Source organism: Neofelis nebulosa, chromosome X (assembly GCF_028018385.1).
Source record: "Neofelis nebulosa isolate mNeoNeb1 chromosome X, mNeoNeb1.pri, whole genome shotgun sequence".
Classification (NCBI taxonomy): Eukaryota; Metazoa; Chordata; class Mammalia; order Carnivora; family Felidae; genus Neofelis; species Neofelis nebulosa.
In genome coordinates this window covers 88421110-88441579 of record NC_080800.1, presented here as the reverse complement: position 1 = coordinate 88441579, position 20470 = coordinate 88421110, and the positions used below count along the sequence as shown (strand labels likewise).

At 40.5% G+C, this 20470-nt stretch overlaps 1 pseudogene; it reads left to right on the top strand.

The window, feature by feature from the left end:
- The first annotated feature begins 19892 nt into the window (after positions 1 to 19892).
- On the top strand, positions 19893 to 20017 carry LOC131503373 (U4 spliceosomal RNA; annotated as a pseudogene).
- Positions 20018 to 20470: the final 453 nt, after the last annotated feature.

Here is a 20470-nt window from a genome sequence, read left to right as displayed (position 1 = left end):
AACTGGGTCTCTCCTAAATCTAATAGCTGAGCCCCTCAAGGGCAGAGACAAGGTCTTATACAGGCAGGTCCCAAATTAAGAAAGGGCATATACTAGGGCGCCTGGGTGGCTCAGTTGGTTAAGGATCCAACTTCAGCTCAGGTCATGTTCTCACGGTTCATGAGTTTGAGCCCTGCATTGAGCTCCACACTGACAGTGTGGAGCCTGCTTGGAATTCTCTCTCTCTCTCTCTCTCTCTCTCTCTCTCTCTCTCTCTCTCTTTCTCCCCCCTTCCCTACTTACGCTCTCTTTCTCTCTCTCTCTGAAAATAAATAAACTTAAAAAGATAAATAAGGAAAGAAAGGGCATATACAAAAATGTATTGGTAAGCCCATTGACTGAATCCAAGAACACATTCCTGTCAAAGCAGGATGCTTTAAATGGAAGTCTCATTCCCAGACTCATGTGGCACATAGTCTGCCATTGGTGTGAATTCTGGGTGCTGGGCCATATAGAGCAGGGGAAGAGGAGAAGGAGCAGTAGGTGGCCAAGTAAGAACATTCCTTTCCCTTCTTAAGACATGGGCTGAGCACAAAACAACATTTTTCCCCAAATAACTATTGCATATTTTTGACACCCACCTTCCTTTCTGCTCCCAACTTTCATGGCCCCCTGGCCTCTTGATTTCCTTGGTTGCCCTGAGGGAGGGTCTAATTCACCAGCCATAACTCATGCTCCAAGATTACCTTTTCCTTTCTAACCTTATTCCTCCAGTCCCCTTCCTCCATAGAAGCAGACCATCAATCAGCTCCATGTTAGGAGGGGAAAAAATCAATTGCCATAAACGTTCCCCAACCTGTTTACACTATCGAAAATGGAATGCTTGCTCCCCCCTCCCACCCCAAATAAATCTCTGGCCAGGAGTATGAGGCAATGCAATAAAGAGAAATGGTCTGAGGGAGGAGGTTTTGCAGAGGAGGGCAATTTGTGGGGCAGCCCTCTGGAGGTCCACAGCAGCTCTTCTCAGCCTTGGTTCTGAGTCCATTAAGTCTCCAAAAGATCCATGAAAGTAATACTGGATTTTCCAGTGGTGAAAAGCTGGGAATGGGAAAGAAATTTCTAAGACTGGTGTTTGAAGCCAGGGGCTTCCTGTGTTTCCTTCCATGCCCCATAGTTGACAGGACACTTTTGAGAGTGAATAGGCTGCTATTAGCCATTACGGAACGGGACAGTGTAAAACGTAACAGTCCCAGGCAAACTTGGATATCTGGCTACCTGCTTACAGTGGAATGTTAAGCACAAAGCCGGTGCTAAGTAAAAGCTTTCTAATTAATTCACTATGACCAAGCTAGCTGGCCCTGAAATGGTTGGCATGAAGAGTATGACATAAGGCTATTGCCCAAACCCATCTGCACCAGAATGTCTCATACACATAACTCTCTAGAACATTGATGTACAATGCCTACATTGCTTCTATAGGTAAGACCTAATCAGGACAGGAAGAATTCTGTTAAAACCAATTCAAAGAGATCATCTAAATTCTCTTCTTGGTATTAAATTTTGATGTTATTGACAAAGAACTAGCACATGAAGTATTATTAAGTATGCTTCATATTTTTACAAGGCTTTATAATTTTTCAGCGGCTTTTCCATTTTATCTTTGCAACTGATGAAAACACACAGGGCAGGTATTATCTACATTCTCCATTGAAAAAAAAAAAAACAGAGGCTCATAAACATTGTGTCCTTCCCAAGGCCACATAGCATGCATTAGATGCTGTTCTTCCTGTCACAGTGGCACAATGTGAATTTAACGTAATAAACATGTTACCGCTTCCAGGATCCTTCTTTGGGAACTTTCAGAAATCTGCAGTATCTGACATATTTCTCATTTTTTTAACTTAAAAATTACAAAAATAACACATTTTGATTGTAAAGGGGTTTCAAAGAACAAAGGAGTATACAGAGAATAAGAAGAAAGTCTCTATTCTCTCACCCACATGTGTAAGCCCATGCCACGCTCACACTCAATAGGATTTTCACATTTTTCTCAGAGCGCCTATGAATTTACACACACACACACACACACACACACACACATGCATGGTGGCTATTTTTTAAATCACAAAGGTCATCATACTACATATACTGTTCTATAGTTTGTTTCTTCCCTTGAAAAAGCATTTTTATTGTCTCTTTAGGTCAGCATGTCCAACTACATCTATAGAGCTGCCTTATATGCCTGAAGGCTGGATGATATTTCACAGTACGGATGTACCACAACTTACTTAGCCATTCTCTTGTTGGCCAATTCTTATGCCTAATATTTTTTCACTATTATTAACAATGGTGAAATGGACATCCCTTTGCCTACATCTCCGCCTGCTTGTGTGATTATTTCTGTAGATTAGGTACCTAGAAATTGAACCACTGGGCCAAAGGATATGAACGCTTTAAATTTTGGTAGATGCTGCAATATTATCCACCAGAAATTCTTTACAAATCTACGCCTTCACTAAGAGTGCATATGTGGAATTTAAGAAACAAAGCAGATGAAGGGGGGGGGGAGAGGGAAACAAACCATGAAAGACTCTTAACAATAGAGAACAAACTGAGGGTTAATGGAGGGAGGTGGGTGGGGGATGGGCTAGAAGGGTGATGGGTATTAAGGAGGGCACTTGTGATGAGCACTGGGTGTTGTATGTAAGTGATGAATCACTGAATTCTACTAAAACCAGTATTTGCACTGGGTTAACTAACTAGAATTTATTTGTTCATTTATTTCAGAGAGAGAGAGAGAGAGAGAGCACAGAGAAGGGGCAGAGCAAGAGAGAATCTTAAGCAGGCTCAACGTCCAGTGCAGAGCCAGACACGAGGCTCGATCTCACTGTGAGATCATGACCTGAGCCAAATCAAGAGATGGATATTCAACAGACTGAGCCACCCAGGTGCCCCAACTAACCAGAATTTGAATAAAAAATTTGTAAAGAAAAAAAAGAGAGTGCCTGTTTCCCACAGCCTTGTCAACAATGAAAATTATTGGTCATATATTTTACTGGTAACGTGGGCGAAAGCTGGTATTACGTTGCTGTTTTAATATTTATTTCTGTAATGAGGCTGAGCCTTTTTTCATAGGTTTACTGGCCTAGTTGGTATTCCTTTCCCTGTGAACTGCCTGTTTATGACCTTAGGACACTTTCCATTGAATTATCTGTCTTTTAATATCATAGAAGTGTTCTTTATACCTTAGGAATCTTAATTCATATCCCTTAATTAAGGATTAATTAATTGATTGATAATTAAGAACTAATTTAAGAGGAATTAAGTTTGGTATATATATTATCAATATTTTCTTCCAGTCTGTCACTTTTTTTTTTAATTTCACATCTTCTCCCATAAAGAAGGTTTGCATTTTGTCTTTTTTTTAAATTTCATGTCTTCTGTTGTAGTTAATCTGGGAATTTTTTTCTTCACAGCTTGTGAGTTTCATGTCTTCCTTAAGAAAGCCTTCCCTAATTAAGGGCACCTGGGTGCCTTAGTCGCTTAAGCATCTGATTTTAGCTCAGGTCATGATCTTATGGTTCATGAGTTCAAGCCCCATGTCGGGCTCTGTGCTGACAGCTTGGAGCCTGGAATCTGCTTCAGATTCTGTGTGTGTCTCTCTCTGCCCCTCCCTTTCTTGCTCTCTCTCTTTCTCAAAAATAAACATTAAAAAAAGAAAGCCTTCCCCAATCCAAGACTGTAGAAATTTTATTATGTATTATTACACAATATTAATATTTATTTTCTCTTAATGCTTCTATAATTTTGTTCCGCCTTTCAGTTATGGCAGCTCTGTCCTCCCAGTTGCTCAGGCCAAAGCCTTTGCATCATCTTTGCTTCTCTTCCCTCATGTACCACATCAAATTGTCTACAAATCCTTTTGAATCCATGCTCAAAATATACCCGGACTCTGATGACTTTGCCCACCTTCACTGCTACCACCCTGGTGTGAGCCACCAGCATCAATTGCCTGGCTCACTGCAATGGCATCCTAACTGATCTCCCTGCTTCTTCTTTGTCTCCTTACATTCTATTTTCATCACAGCAGCCAGAATGATCCTTTCACATGTAAGTCAGATCACATCTCACTTTTGTTCAAGATCCTCCTATAGTTCCCGATTTCTCTGAGTACAAGCTGAAGTCTTTAAAGTAGCTGAGAAGATGATATAAAATGATCCACCTCACCCCCTCCACCTCAGCTCCTACCATTCCTCCCTGCTCACCCTGCTCCAGTCACACTGTTCTTGTTGACCCTTGAAGAAGCCAGGCATGTTCCCACTTTTCTGGGCATTTGCCCTGGCAGTTTCCTCTGTTTGTGACCCTTTAACCCCAGGTATCAGCAGGGCCAACTCTCTCATCTTCTTTAGGTCTTCACCCAAATTTCAGTTTTCAACCACACCTCCCTTGCTCACACAACGTAAAACTGCAGATTTTTCCACTCCAGCCCTCCCAATTCCTCACTGCTTTTTCCTTTTTAGGTAGCAGTCATTACCTTCTAACACACTATGCAGTTTACTTATTGTTAACTTTTCCACCCAGCTAAAATGTAAGTTTCAAGAGGGCAGGGATTTCTCTCCGTTTCATTTACTATTTATTCCAAGCGTCTAGAACAGAGCACCTTGCCCATAGTAGGTACTCAATCAGTATTTGTTAAATGAATGGATTTGGGAATCTGTATTTAATACATTTGGAATCGATCTTTGTGTATTGTGTGAGATAGGGAGAAATGTTTTTTTTTTTTTAGATGTCCTAATGTCCTAAATCAAAGCAAATCATTGCCCTTTGAAAGAATTTGGTCTTTGGAAATAGCTTTGTCATTTGAGATTAATTTTAACAAATAAGGTAGGTGATCAAGTTCAGTGATGCTGTTTTGTGCTCACAAAACAGGACATAATAATAAAGTAATAAGCCTGTTGTACTTGTGTGGCTTGGGAACAGGCTCAGAAGGCTGTCTTGGGTTCCCAAAAGACAGACTGAAGCCATTCTTACTTATGGCACCAGCATGAGATAGAAACAGAGAGACAGATCTAGGAGTAAAGATTTTCATACATATTTTTTGATCCTTGAAGTAGTCATCATAGGAAAACTAAAATTTATTGGACTTCCTTCTACACATTTTTATAGTTTTGTAGGATTTTTTTAAATTCTAAATGCCATCTAGAAGGGCAGAATCTGGTCAGTGCTTAAAGGCTTTAATTCATTCCTGTTGGAATGGTTCCAAAGTGAGTGTTTCAAAAATTCCTTGTGTAATCACAGCACTATTGAGTCTTCATTGCTTTTTCTAACTCTCTGCTAGGCAACTCCACTTACATGGCCCACTGACACTTCAACATTTACTTCACACAGATCATCCTCTGGTCTCCAAACATGTGCTACTTCCCAGCCGCTGTGGCTGGCACCCCATTAACTCTTATTTGACTCCTACTTTAATCATTCTGCCATTCCAGGAGTACCAAATCCTACTGAGAGCTCTTCAGCCTATCTTCTCTTTTCCATCTCCTGAGGCTTTGACCAACAACAGCCTTATCTGTGAGGAGGATGACTGGCAGCCATTTCACAACAGTGAACTGGTAAAGGAAGGTTAAAATAGCTGCTCACTAGATGTGTGTCCTAAAGGATGGGGAGGGGGAGCAGGAGCCAATAGGTACTGCCCAGTGAAGAGAACACAAAACTACCTGTGAAATACATAACAGGAATCGTTGAGGTCGATTGAGAGAGGTGAGAATATGAGTCCTGTCATCCTCTAGTTTGGTCCTTGTTAGCTCTCATTTAGATAGTTGTGGTTGCCTCCTGACCCATCTCCTGGCCTCCAATTTTCCTCTGTCTCAAATCCATCCTATATAATCTTGCCAGATAGGTTTTCCTAAAGTTTGATCTAAACGGGTCATTCTCATACTCAAAAACCTTCCATGACTCCCCATAACCTTTTTTCCAAGGCATAAACATTATCCAGCATTTAATATGTGTCCAACCTACCCCTCCTGACTATTTTCTGCAATTTGTAGCACCAAAGAATGTCAGGGTTGGCCAAGGCCTTACAAGTGGTCTCCAAACAAAACTGAATACTTTCTTTTCCCTGAACACATGCCTTACTTTTCCATCCCTGTGCCTCTGCAAGCCTATTCCTTCCTTCCTGATCTGCCACCCTGCCAAGTTGAATTATCAGAAATCTACTCATCCTGTGAGCCTCATCACAAATGTTAACTCCTCCATAGATTGTCTCCTGATTCCCACATGATGTGATCTCACTGTTATAGCATTAATTAATACCTTTTGCACAGCACTTAGTGGATATCACAACTATTCATGTACTGGTCCTCTTCATACCTCTAAGAATGCAAGCTCCCAATGAGGATAAGGACCATGTTTAGGTGATTTTACACACACACACACACACACACACACACACGCATGCATGCACACATTGGCCAAGCATTGTGCTAAGTGCTTTATATGCAATATCTCACTTAATCTTCTTCACAGTCTTATGAGGTAAGTAGGATTATTATACCCATTTTAAAGGTGAAGAAATAGAAGTTTAGGGAAATGAAGCAATTTACATAAATCTCATGTACAGCAACAGATAGACTCAGGACTCATATTCTCACCTCTCTCAACTGACCTCAACTATTCCTGTTATATAACCCACATCTTATTACACATGTATTGGGTAGTTTTGTGTTCTCTTTGCTGGGCGTTACCTGTTGGCTCCTGCTCCCCCTCCCCATCCTTTAGGACACACATCTAGTGAGCAGCTATTTTAACCTTCCTTTACCAGTCTGCTGTTGTGAAATGGCTGCCAGTCATCCTCCTCACAGATAGGGCTGTTGCTGGCCAAAGCTTCAGCCCATGGGTAACCATCTTATCGATAAAAATGAGGCTCAGAAAGAATTTTTTTTGAAGATCAGATAAACGCCAGAGTCAGGACCTCACCTCAAGTCAGCTGACTCCAGAATATGTGCTCAGCACTTATGGTATACTGTGACTTGAAGGATTGGGCATAGTTATGTTTGGTGAATTCACTTTTCCAAGTTTGTGATATGTCAAAGTGACTATTTGAAAGGGTATCACTCACTTGGATGTGCATGATCCTGGTGTATTTGTTGAAAAACAAACCTAGAATACCATCATTCTCATTAACAACAACTTCCTTATTCCAGGTTAACACCTACTTGTCTTGAAAACAGTAAAAAGAAGAGGTGGCACATAATTTTACAATTCTCCAAACCAGGAGGCTGGGAGTCCCAGACTATGGGTTCTCATGTGAATTCTGTGATGGTGTTAAGCAGTGAGTTTCTCTTCTCCTTTCCATCCCTGTGTGTAAGGACTGGAATTTCTCTCAACAAACAACCTGGTGTGAATACACAGTCCCTAAATGTGCTCTCTGGACACCTTCCTGGAAGTCCTCCAGAGAACTGCCAAAAGTGACCTCCAATAAGACTGTGAAACAGGAGTGTATGTAGGTAGGATCATGGAAGTTCTCTACTCTTAGATTTGGGAAATCTTTGTTTCCTTTCCTGGACGGAAGAATCATGCAGAAAGTTCTCCTTTGGCAAGTCATGTTTTAACAGTAAGTATGAGTCAGCTTGTGTTGAGTAGCCTAGGATTGCTTACCTAGCGATAGTAGGGAGTCTGGAAGGGGTTAGTACCAGGAACTCTGTGTTAACTGATAGTGTGACTCAACCTGCTGTGTACATTAAAGTATCTGGGTAAGCCTACTCCTAGGCAATTTGTGTTGACGCACTGTACAAACACATGTCGTAGGCTCCGCTTTGAGAAAAATCACATGTATGTGCAGGAGCAAGCTTGCACATGTGTGCACACACATGTACCCACCTATTCAACCCAAAGAGGTGTTAGATCTTCTCATTTCCTTCCAATTCCTTCCAATTAGCAGAGGTCAAACTTGAACCAAAAAAAAAATTACATTCTAATTGTATAATTGTAGAGCCTTGGGTTGTTGTGTTTTTTTTTCCCCAGCCAGTCCTATTCAACATTTCCTAAAAATGCCATATACCTGAGTGAAGTTAACCCTACGGACTAGAGATCTGTTTAGAGCCCAGTGATTGAAGGCTTCTGCCGCTGCCCAAGCTGATTCAAGGTACCTGGGACATGGTAATAAGAGTTGTCAAATGCTAAGGCTTCCCAGATGATAGTCAGGCCCCAAGTTAAGCATTCTGTATGCATTATGTCTCAAAATAATCCTATGAAGGAGATTCAGAGAGGTCAAGTGAGTTTTCATTGGTCACAGAGTTTGTAAGTGGCAAAGTCAAGGCTTGGGTCCAAGTGCTACTTCTCCAAAGCTCATGCCTTTGCCGATTATGTGATGTGACTTCCTGGCACTGCAAAAGGGACAGTAGAATACAAAACAGCCCCTGCTTTCCTGACTTCCACTCTTGCTGGAAAGATAAGACAAATGCACACAAAACAGGGATTGATACTAAGAAGTACATGTCTATAAAAGACTGCATTTTGCGACACAGCAAATAATACCAGTATAGAAAGAGAAATGTGGGCCATTACAAGGAGTGGCTGTGAGCCCCCAAATACTCATTGCAAAATAAGTCCCAGGGCATCCGCCTGGCAGGAGACAGGGATTCTGGGAGGATTTGAGTAGAATTTTTGAAGGGAAAGATCGAGAATGAACCATGAAAAGTGAGAGGTAGCATTTCAGAGAGCAAACATGACAAGGCCGAAAGGCCAAGTTGCTTTATGAAAGGGCTGAAAACAAATCAGCGTTGGGAATATCTAAGAAAGAGTGTTGTTAAGATGGGGGTCGGGCATGAAGAAACTGACAAAGAAGACGGTTGACAAAAGCAGAGGAAAACAGCAAAGGTGTCCAATTGTGCCGGATCAGGTTTCAAGCAGAGGAGGCAAATGAAGGGCTTGTTTTTGCATCTGCTCGTCTGCTTGCTTTTTGTCCTGCACGGTGTTTTGTTTTTGCTGTTTTGTGTTTGCTCGTTTGCTAGTTTTAATGAGGCAGCAGAACATAGCGTCAGAGAGCATGGACTACACTCAGGCTGCTTGGCTTTAAGCCCGGCTCTGCCACTTACCAGCTGAGGAAGGACTGGGAGCAAATTAATTTTTTGTGCCTCATTTTTCTCATCAATAAATGAGGTAAAGGAAGATCTACCTCTGAGGTTGTATTGTCCTAAGAATTGTCTGAGTTATTATTTGCCGCATGCTTAGAACAGTGTCTGCATATAGTAAGCAGTATTAGATGTGCTTGCTGTATAAATACAAATGCAATTCCTTATCAACATTGAAACATGTGGGCAGTTTCTAAAATCATTGTGTGAAGCTCTTTCTCTTGGAAACAACTGGTAGAGGGGCACCTGGGTGGCTCAGTCGGTTGGGTATCTGACTCTTGGTTTTGGCTCAGGTCATGATCTCACGGTTCATGAGTTTGAGCCCCACATCAGGCTCTGCACCGGCAGTGTGGAGCCTGCTTAGGATTCTGTCTCCCTCTCTCTCTGCCCCTCCCCGCTTGTTTTCTCCCTCTTTCTCTCTTGCTCAAAATAAATAAAAATAAACTTAAAACAACTGGTAGGGAGAGCCATCCAGGCAGATTTCAGCATGGCAACTGAGAGGACCTCAGGAGTGGCTGCTGGCTTCAGATGGGGTTCACTCAGTCCCCACCACCAACTGCTTGTACCTGGCTCACTTCATGTGATCTTGTTTATTTATTTATTTAATGTTTATTTATTTTTGAGAGAGAGAGAGAGAGAATGAGCTGGGGACGGGCAGAGAGAGGGAGACACAGAATCTGAAGCAGGCTCCAGGCTCTGAGCTGTCAGCACTGAACACAACTTGGGCCTCGAACTCACAAACGGTGAGATCATGACCTGAGCCTCAGTCAGAGGCTCAACCGACTGAGCCATCCAGGCGCCCCTTGTGGCTCCTAGTTTAAAGTGAAGGGACGTCCAGGTTCCTAATATGCCCCTAAATTTACAAGGAGAGCTCATAAAAGAAACAGTTTGGGCCAGGAATCCAGGCCTGTCTGAGCTCACAGCATGCTCTAACCTTTAGAATCTAAGGGAAGTATCTGTCCTCCTTCCCTAGCTGGGGTCCCTCCCTCTTCCCAGGGGGTTGGGCCACTGGGGTACAGCAGCTCCCTTATCCTCATAACCTCCTCTATTTCTTCAAGCCTTCCTGTACTAGAAGTACTAGACAGTTCTGTACCTCTGATGAGTAGGAAGACTTAGGGTTCCCACAATCCTTTGCAACAGCAACTCTGGGGGAAGCACAGAGCTGAAATCAGCAAAGCTGGAATGGGCAAGCTTCCTCTGAGTTACCAGCCCTTGACAAATTGTGTCCTCCTCCTTGTGCTCATTTAGGGGGTTAAACTGTGCCTCAAAGTATGAAAATGCCACAGCTCAGGAAGAATTTATGCAACAAGTAGCCCCAGACCAAGCTACAAGGATGACCAAGTCTTTCTTCAGAACTACCATCCATTACAGCATTCCCAGACACTGACATTCCTGTGGTCCCTTATTCCTCATATTGTGGATCTGCTCAGGGCCACTCAGCAGGAAGCCTGGCCTGAGCCTTTCCCAGTGGTTTTCTGACAGTCCTGGATGGAACCTTGTGTCTCTCCCTCAGAGGAGATGTTCTTTCATTCTGCACCCCAGGAAGATGATGGAGTCCCACTTGGGCAGGGTGGGTTTACAAGCCTGCTGGCACCCAGGTGTCATCCCTGGAGATGGCCTCGCACCTTTGCTCGTGAAGAAAGATTAATGGTAAGAATGTCAGGGCATGCAGGAAAGGCAAGGACCTTGAGGCTTCAGTCCAACCTCACCACTACCACTGCTTTTGAATAGGTAGTATAGCTATATTACCACCTGGGTGCAGCTACCAGAAGATAGCTATAGAAGGCCCACTTCCAAAGTTAGAAATCAAGTGGCCCATCAGGCAGAAAGGATCAAGGCACAGATGTGACATATAGCATTAGACCATCAAGTCTTGATCCTTCATTGCACAGAGCACCAGACCTGTCCTGGCTCTCACAACCCATTGTGGAGGTCAAGCAGGAAGTAGAACATAGGTCTTCTCTTTTGGTATGGCTTTCTGGGAGAGGAAAAGGTGTAGAAGTGGGAAACTCAGGACTTGTTCTAAACAGTAACGTATCTGATGAATAACGACTCTAGAGCCCTTTCCAACTGGGTGGAGGTGCACAGCCTGGTCCCAACCCCAACTAGCAGGAAATAACTTTGGCCAATCTCCACCATTTCATGACCCTCCCAAGGCAAACAGTGCCTGGTCTCAGGTGGGACCTGCATCTGAGAGCCATGTGGTAAAGACTTTGGGTAGAGAAGGTGCTACGCAAAGCATGTATCTGTGGGGAGAACTGTTTTTGACCTATGCATATCTCCCTGGCACTGCCACCACACATTCCACCAAGACTCATATTCCTTACTCCATTATTCAGCAAGGTTTGTGTTCAATGAATGACTGAGAGGTGTGATGATAAGACAGTCTAGCCCTCTATTGCCTCTCTGACCTCAACTCTCACCACTCTCCCCCTTGCTCACTCCTCTGTAGCCACTCTGGCCTCCTTGCTATTCCTCAAATATGCTAATCATGGTCCTACCCCAGGGTCTTTGCACTTACTGTTCCTTCTGCCTGCATGTTCTTTTCTGTCTATTTGTATAGTTTGCTCCTGCTCTTCCCACAAGCCTTTCCTCAAATGTCACCTTCCCAGAGATCCCTGTCAGAAAGTATACCTGTCACCCTCTAAGCCCTTTCTCTGCCTTTATTTTCTTCTCATAGCATTTATCCCCATCTTCCATTAGATTAAATATTTTCTTTAGTGTCTTCCCACACTAAAATATGAGATATGTGAAGGCAGGGACTTTGTCTGGCATGTTCATTCTTGTATCTCCATCACTTAGAACAGTCCCTGGCATAAAATAAGTGTTCAATAAGTATTTGCTGGAAAAATGGATGAGTGGATACAGAAGGGTACTTATATATTTTTCTTGGTGCATATTTACATATAGTAAGTGACATCGGAAACATACATTTATTCCATTCATTCTTTTACCAAACACATATCTACTGCATGCTTTTATGTCCCATACATAATATACTTAGACTCATGGAAAAGAAAGGCAAGTAGACAAGGAATGGCCATAGGATGCAGCTAATAGTGTCCATGGGTTTTGGAAGCATGGGGAAGGAGTTAGTGAAGGCTTCTGAAAGGAGATGGCTCTTGAAGAATAGGAGATGTTAGTCCAGAGAAGAAAATTGAAGTGGGCAGATGGAGAAAAGCTCTTCAATGACCTCTACGTGAACACAGAGGTTCATCTGGGCAAGAATTTTACTATGTGGGGCCACAGAGTGGCAGAGAAGGAGAGATGTAGGGGAAAACAAGGCTGGAAATGAAGCAGAAGTGCTTATTGGAGGGCCTTGTTTGTTCTACTAAGTACAGAGTTAAGCCTTTAATTTTTTAAATGTTTATTTATTTTTGAGAGAGAGAGAGAGAATGAGTGGGGAAAAGGCAGAGAGAGAGGGAGACAGAATCTGAAGCAGGCTTCAGGCTCTGAGCTGTCACCACAAGGCCTGATGAGGGGCTCAAATTCACAAGCTGTGAGATCATGACCTGAGCTGAAGTCAACCGCTTAACCAACTGAGCCACCCAGGCACCCCCAAGAGTTAAGCCTTTAAGTCAGAGTGGGCCAACTTGCCATCCATGAAGAGAACCAGCCTACAGATATGTGCAGTTTAACTTGTAAATTTATCTTTTTAAATTTAATGGCCAGTATTTTAAAAATAAAAATATTTCACATAAAAATCCAGAATTTCAGTTTTCTTGAACTATCAGAATATCAAACCCAACTAGACTACATGGCTATGACCGCCAGCATCTGAGCAGGAGTTGTCCTTGTTAAACAGGACTTTTGCTCTCTAATTTGTCAACCTCCACCCAGCCTGCTTCATTGATTATGTTATGGCTGATCACAACCCGTCGTATGGCCAGGAAGTGGCAAGCCTTGGGGTTTGAGTCTTTGTCCTCAAAACCCACACTCTTACCCAGAACACAATTAATGCCTGACACAAAGAAAGTCCTCCATAATATTCTATTTGAAGAATTAACAAACTCATACCATTGTATGCTTCTGGAAGTTCTTTCCCTCTGCCTCTACCCAGGCAGATCTTGTCCCGTCTCAAGGCCTAACTCAGATACAGCCTTCTCCATGATTCTTCTCCCTGATTTCAGTCTCCACACCCAACAAGATGTGACCTTTCCTGTAACTATGGGGCAGAGTATACAAAGGCAACAAAACTGGAGTGCAGGGAAGTATTAGGGGGAACAGTGGAATGTATAGAACTAAGCCTCAGGGGGAGGGGGAAATTTGAGGTTTGAACTTGAGAATTGGTGTACCTGAGTGAAGGGTGCATAGAATTGGTGAAAGCTGAGGCAACTGTAAAAGAACTACTGGGACCTCATCAAAATAAAAAGCTTCTGCACAGCGAAGGAAACAATCAGCAAAACTAAAAGGCAACCGACAGAATGGGAGAAGATATTTGCAAATGACATATCAGATAAAGGGTTAGTATCCAAAATCTACAAAGAACTTATCAAACTCAACAACCAAAAAACAAATAATCTAGTGAAGAAATGGACAAAAGACATGAATAGACACTTCTCCAAAGAAGACATCCAGATGGCCAACCGACACATGAAAAAATGCTCAACATCACTCATCATCAGGGAAATACAAATCAAAACCACAATAAGATACCACCTAACACCTGTCAGAATAGCTAACATTAACAACTCAGGCAACAACAGTTATTGGCGAGGATGTGGAGAAAGAGGATCTCTTTTGCATTGTTGGTGGGAATGCAAGCTGGTGCGGCCACTCTGGAAAACAGTATGGAGGTTCCTCAAAAAACTAAAAATAGAACTACCCTACAACCCAGCAATTGCACTACTAGGCATTTATCCAAGGGATACAGGTGTGCTGTTTCGAAGGGACACATGGACCCCATGTTTATAGCAGCACTATCAACAATAGCCAAAGTATGGAAAGAGCCCAAATGTCCATCGATGGATGAATGGATAAAGAAGATGTGATATATATATATATATATATATATATATATATATACACACACACACATACACACACACACACACAATGGAGTATTACTTGGCAATCAGAAACAATGAAATCTTGCCATTTGCAACTATGTGGATGGAACTGGAGGGTATTATGCTAAGTGAAATTAGTCAGAGAAAGACAAAAATCATATGACCACTCATATGAGAACTTTAAGAGACAAAACAGATGAACATAAGGGAAGGGAAACAAAAATAATATAAAAACAGGGAGGAAGACAAAACAGAAGAGACTCATAAATATGGAGAACAAACTGAGGGTTACTGGAGGGGTAGTGGGAGGGGGGATGGGCTAAATGGGTAAGGGGCATTAAGGAATCTACTCCTGAAATCATTGTTGCACGATATGCTAACTAATTTGGATGTAAATTTTAAAACATAAAAAATAAAGTTAAAAAAAAGTAAAAAAAAAAAAGAATTAAAACAAACCCCAGTTTTTCTTTGCTTGGAATGTTGTCACCTTTCTTTTTATTTCTTCTTCTTGTTCTCTTTCTTTTCTAGCTCTCTGTTTCTGTACCTCAACTGGCATTAGACTGTTAATAGACAACCCACAGGCTAACAAAGATCACTTTCAGAAGAACTGCTCTGACAGCAGCCAAAATGAGATTGCGCCAACAATCCCGAGAGCTAGAACAATCTAGTATCCTAGATTCTAGCATCCTAGCTAGAACAATACTGCATCCTGGTGCAAGACCACAGTTCTATACTCCGCTTTTCTCATCCTATGAAAACCCCAACCCTACTTTGGCTCAGGGAGTTATCTGATGTCAGGCATCCCAGATGTGCCTGAACTGAATAAAGCCTGTAACCTCTATTTCAATCACTTTAACTATTTTGTATGTGACAGTCTGGTGCAATGACTCCAGTTGGGTCTGGATAAGCCCTGGAACCTACTAAGATTTCAGGCAAGAACACAAGTCAAGGCATCTCTCCCTCCATTCTTAGAGGCCCCTATCGGGTCACATGTGATGTCCTGTTCCCACTCATGTGCTCTAGTTCTTTGTAGCATGAAAGTTGCAGGCTTTGATTCTTTGAGAGAGTTAACCTATTGTCTGAATGAAGTCACTGTCTCTATTTTTTTTTTGTCTCTGTGAGTTCTCTGGCCATCTATGTTCTCTGGGATCAGAGAATGAGGTGATGATCCTAAGGTAGAATGCCTTTCTTTCTTCTTCTATGATGGAACTTTTATTATGACCTAAGTGGAATAACTTTGAGGAAGACAATTTTGAATGGCAAGGGTTCATTTGGGATTCTTGGGACACATAAAGACTTCTGCCTTAGAACAAAAAACAAACACATAAACAAACAAACAAATAAATAAAATGGCTAACAACAAGCAGCTTTCTTTAACTGGTAAGGTGATGCTGAGAAAAGAATAAGATCAGAAAGATTCCAATCTCTTGATTCTTTGTTTAAAACAACCTCAGCCTTCTCCCTCCTTAAAGAATCCCTTCTTTCTAACTCTGTGTCTTGCCCTGATAACCCAAACCCCTCCTGGATTTCTACCACTCCGTTCTCTGTCCTTTGCTCTGACCTCTTTCTCCTCCTTTTTCTCTTTCTTAGCTTCCTCTAACTTCTAAATCCCCACCTTCAGAACTCTCTAGACATGCAAAGGCCATAGAGCTAGAAGGCTGCATGGAGGAGGTGGTATCTGAGCTAGGCTTTGAAAAATGGGACAGGATCTGCCTGAGCAGAGACAGAGGGAAAAACTTTCTACACAATCCCTGAAGGTTGTCCCTCTTTCACTGACTGAGGAATAATCCAAACCTGTCAATAAGGGTGTGATCAATCTGTCTCTAATTTTAGGGACCCATTACAAACCAAATTTAAAGCATCAAAGCTAACACCCCAACAGCAATCTGCATATTTTTTGTTAATTGCCTTGAGCCTGAAATATCAGATGGCATTCAGAAGCTTAAATTGTCTGGCAGACCACGCCCATTCATGAGTTATAACACTTTGAATCCAGTGCTTTTTAGTTCAGCATTTTGCAGGGAGCATAATAAGCAAAGAAAAAATCCACACACCACAAATTTATGTCATTATAACTTGAACAGCAACCACAAATCAAAAATGAGTAATAGATATGCAAAAACTAAAGAGGAAGGAATCCAAGTATATCACTAAAGAAAGCCAACTAGTCCTAAGAGAAGAGAGCAAGGGAAGGAAGGAACAGAGAAGAAATACAAAACAACCATAAAACAAGTAACAAAATGGCAATAAATACATACCTATCAATAATTACTTTGACTGTAAATACACTAAATGCTCAAATCAAAATACATAGGGTGATGGAATGGATTTTAAGAAAAAGACCCATCTAGGGGTGCCTGGGTGGCTCAGTTGGTTAAGCATCCAACTTTTGCTCAGTTAATGATCTCACAGTCCATGGGTTCAAGCCTCACATCAGGCTCTATGCTGACAGCTCAGAGCCTGGAGCCTGCTTTGGATTCTGTATCTTCCTGTCTTTCTCCCCACCCCCACCCCCACTCGTGCTCTGTCTCTCTCTGTCTCTCAAACATAAATAAACATTAAAAATTTTTTAAAAAGAAAAAGACCCATCTATATGCCGCATACAAGAGACTTATTTCAGACCTAAAGAAATATGCAGATTGAAAGTGAAAGGATGGAGAAGTATTTATCATGCAAATGGATTTGAAAAAAAAGCTGGGGTAGCAATACTTACATCCTATGAAACATACTTGAAAACAAAGACTGTTAGAAGACACAGAGAAGGACACTCTAATCAAAAAGGGAACAATCCAGCAAGAAGATATAACAATTGTAAATATTTATGCACCCAACATGAGAGTACCAAAATACATAAAACAGTTAATAACAAACATAAGGGAATTTACTGATAGTAATACAATAATAGCAGGGAATTTAACACTCCACTTATATCAATGGACAAATCATCCAAACAGAAAATTAACAAGGAAACGCTGGCTGTGAATGACACATTGGACCAGATGGATTTAACAGATATATTCAGAACATTCCATCCTAAAACAGCAGAATACACATTCTTTTCAAGTGCACATGGAACATTCTCCAGAATAGATCACATATTAGCCACAAAACAAGTTTCAACAAATCCAAAAAGATCAAAGTCGAGCCATGCACCGTTTCTGACTTCGGTTCTATGAAGCTAGATATCAACCAAAAGAAAAAAAATCTGGAAAGCACAAATACATGGAGGTTAAATAACATGCTAGTAAACAATGAATGTGTCAACCAAGGAATCAAAGAGGAAATCAAAATATACATGGAGACAAATAAAAATAAAACAGAACAGTCCAAAATCTTTGGGATGCAGCAAAAGCTATTCTAGGTGGTAAGTTTAGAGCAATACATGGAACTAGAAAAAACAAAACAAAACCAGTAGAAGGAAAGAAATAACAAAGATTAGAGCAGAAATAAATGAAATAGAAACAACAACAAAAAAAACAATAGAACAATGAAACCAGGAGCTGATTCTGTGAAAGGATCAAAAAAAAATTGGTAAACCTTTATCCAGTCTCATTGAGAGACAGAGAGAGAGAGAGAGAGAGAGGACTCAAACAAACTTAGAAGTGAAAGAGAAGAAAGAAAAACCAACACCACAGAAATACCAAAGATTATAAGAGAATACTATGAAAAATTATATGCCAACAAGTTGGACAACCTACAAGAAATGGATAAATTCCTAGAAACATATAACCTCCCAAAACTGAATCAGAAAGAAATAGAAAACTTGAACAGACCTATTACCAGGAAGAAAATTTGAACAGACCTATTACCAGGAATGAAATTGAATCAATAATCAAAAAACTTCCAACAAACAAACGTCGAGGATGAAACAGCTTCACAAGTGATTTCTACTGAACATTTAAAGAAGAGTTAATACCTAGTTTTCTCAAACTATTATTCCAAGAAATTGAAGAAGGAAAACTTCCAAATTCATTTGATGAGGCCATAATTACCCTGATAACAAAACCAGATAAAGATACTACAAAAAGAGAACTACAGGCCAATATCTCTGATGAACATGATGCAAAATTCTCAACAAAATATTACCAAACTGAATCCAACAATACATTTTAAAAAAACGTTCACAACAGTTAAATGGGATTCATTCCTGAGATGCAAGGGTGATTCAGTGTTCACAAATCAATGTGACACATCACATCAATTAAAGAAAGGATAAAAACTATACGATCATTTCAGCAGATGCAGAAAAAGCATTTGACAAAGTACAACATGCACTCATGATAAAAACTCTCAGCAAAGTAGGCTTAAAGGGAACTACCTCAACATAATGCAGGCCATATATGAAAAACCCAAAACTACCATTATACTCAATGGGGAAAAACTGAGAGCTTGCAACCTAAAAACAGGAACAAGACAAGGATGTCCACTCTCACCACTTTTATTCAACATAGTTCTGGAAGTCCTAACCGTAGCAATCCGACAACTAAAAGGAATAAAGGGCCTTCAAATTGATAAGGGAAATTTAAAACTTTCACTATTTGCAGACGACATGATATTATATATAGAAAACACTAAACACCCCACCAAAAAACTACTAGAACTGATAAATGAGTTCAGTAAAGTTGTAGGATACAAAATCAATGCACATAAATCTGTTGCATTTTTATACATCAATAATGAAGCAGAATAAATAAATATTAAGACAATAATCCCATTTACAGTTGCATCAAAAATAATAAAATACCTAGAAATAAACTTAACTAAAGAGATGAGAAGGACTGTACCCTGAAAACTAGAATTCATTGATGACACAAACAATTGGAAAGACATTCCATGCTCATGGATTGGAAGAACAAATATTGTTAAAATGTCCATACAACCCAAAGCAATCCACAGATTTAATGCAATTCCCATCAAAATACCAAAAGCATTTTTCACATAACTAAAACAAACAATCCCCAAATTTGTATGGAACCACAAAAGAACTTGAGTAGCCAAAGCAATCTTGAAAAAGAAAAACAAAGCTGGACGTGTCACAATTGTAGACTTAAAGTTATATTACAAAGCTCTAGTATTCAAAACAGTATGGTACTTGCACAAACGTGGACACATAGATCAATGTAACAGAATAGAGAACCCAGAAATAAACTCATGATTATATATGGTCAATTCATCTTCAGTAAAGGAGGCAAGAATACACAATGGGAAAAAGTCTATTCAACAAATGATGTTGGGAAAAGTGGAAAGCTACATAAAAAAGAAGGACACTGGATTTTTGCTTACACCATACACTGAAATAAATTCAAAATGGATTAAGAAATCTTGTCATGATGAGCACTGAGTGATGTATGAAATTGTTGAACCACTGTATTGTACACCTGAAACTAATATAACATTGTATGTTATCTACACTGAAATTAATTTTTTTAAATGGATTAAGGACCTAAATGTGAGACCTGAAACCATAAAAATCCTGGAAGAGAGCACAAGCAGTATTTTCCCTGACATCAGTTCTAACAATATTTTTCTAAATATGTTTCCTAAGGCAAAGGAAACAAAAGCAAAAATAAACTATTGGGAGTACATCAAAATAAAAAGCTTCTGCACAGCAAAGGAAACAATAAACACAACTAAAAGGCAACCTACTGAAGGGGAGAAGATATTTGCAATTGACATATCTGATAAAGCTATCCAAAATATATAAAGAACTTATAAAACTCAACACCAAAAAAAAAAAACCCTACAAATAATCCAATTTAAAAATGGGCAGAAGAAGCTTTCACAGTGGCAGTATCGTAGCCAATGAGGTTTATCCAAGGCGCGATTATTGCTAATTGAAAACTTTTCCCAAATGGGCAGAAGACATGAATATACATTTATCCAAAGACATACAGATGACCAACAGACCCATGAAAAGGTGCTCAACATCACTCATCATCAGGGAAATGCAAGTCGAAACCACAATGAGATGTCACCTCACACCTGTCAGAATGGATAAAACAAAAAACTCAAGAAATGACAAGTGTTGGCAAGAATGTGGGAAAAAAGGAATCCTCATGCACTGCTGGTGGAAATGCAAACTGATGCAGTCACTGTGGAAAATAGTATGGAGGTTCTTCAAAAAAACTAAAAATAGAATTATCATATGATCCAGTAATCGCACTACTCAATATTTACCCAAAGAATATGCAAACACTAACTTGAAAGGATATATGCACCACTACGTAGCATTATTTACAATAGCCAAATTATGCAAGCAGCTTAAGTGTCCATTGGTAGATGGATAGATAAAAAAGTGATACACACGCAAACACATACACACACACACACACACACACACACACACACACA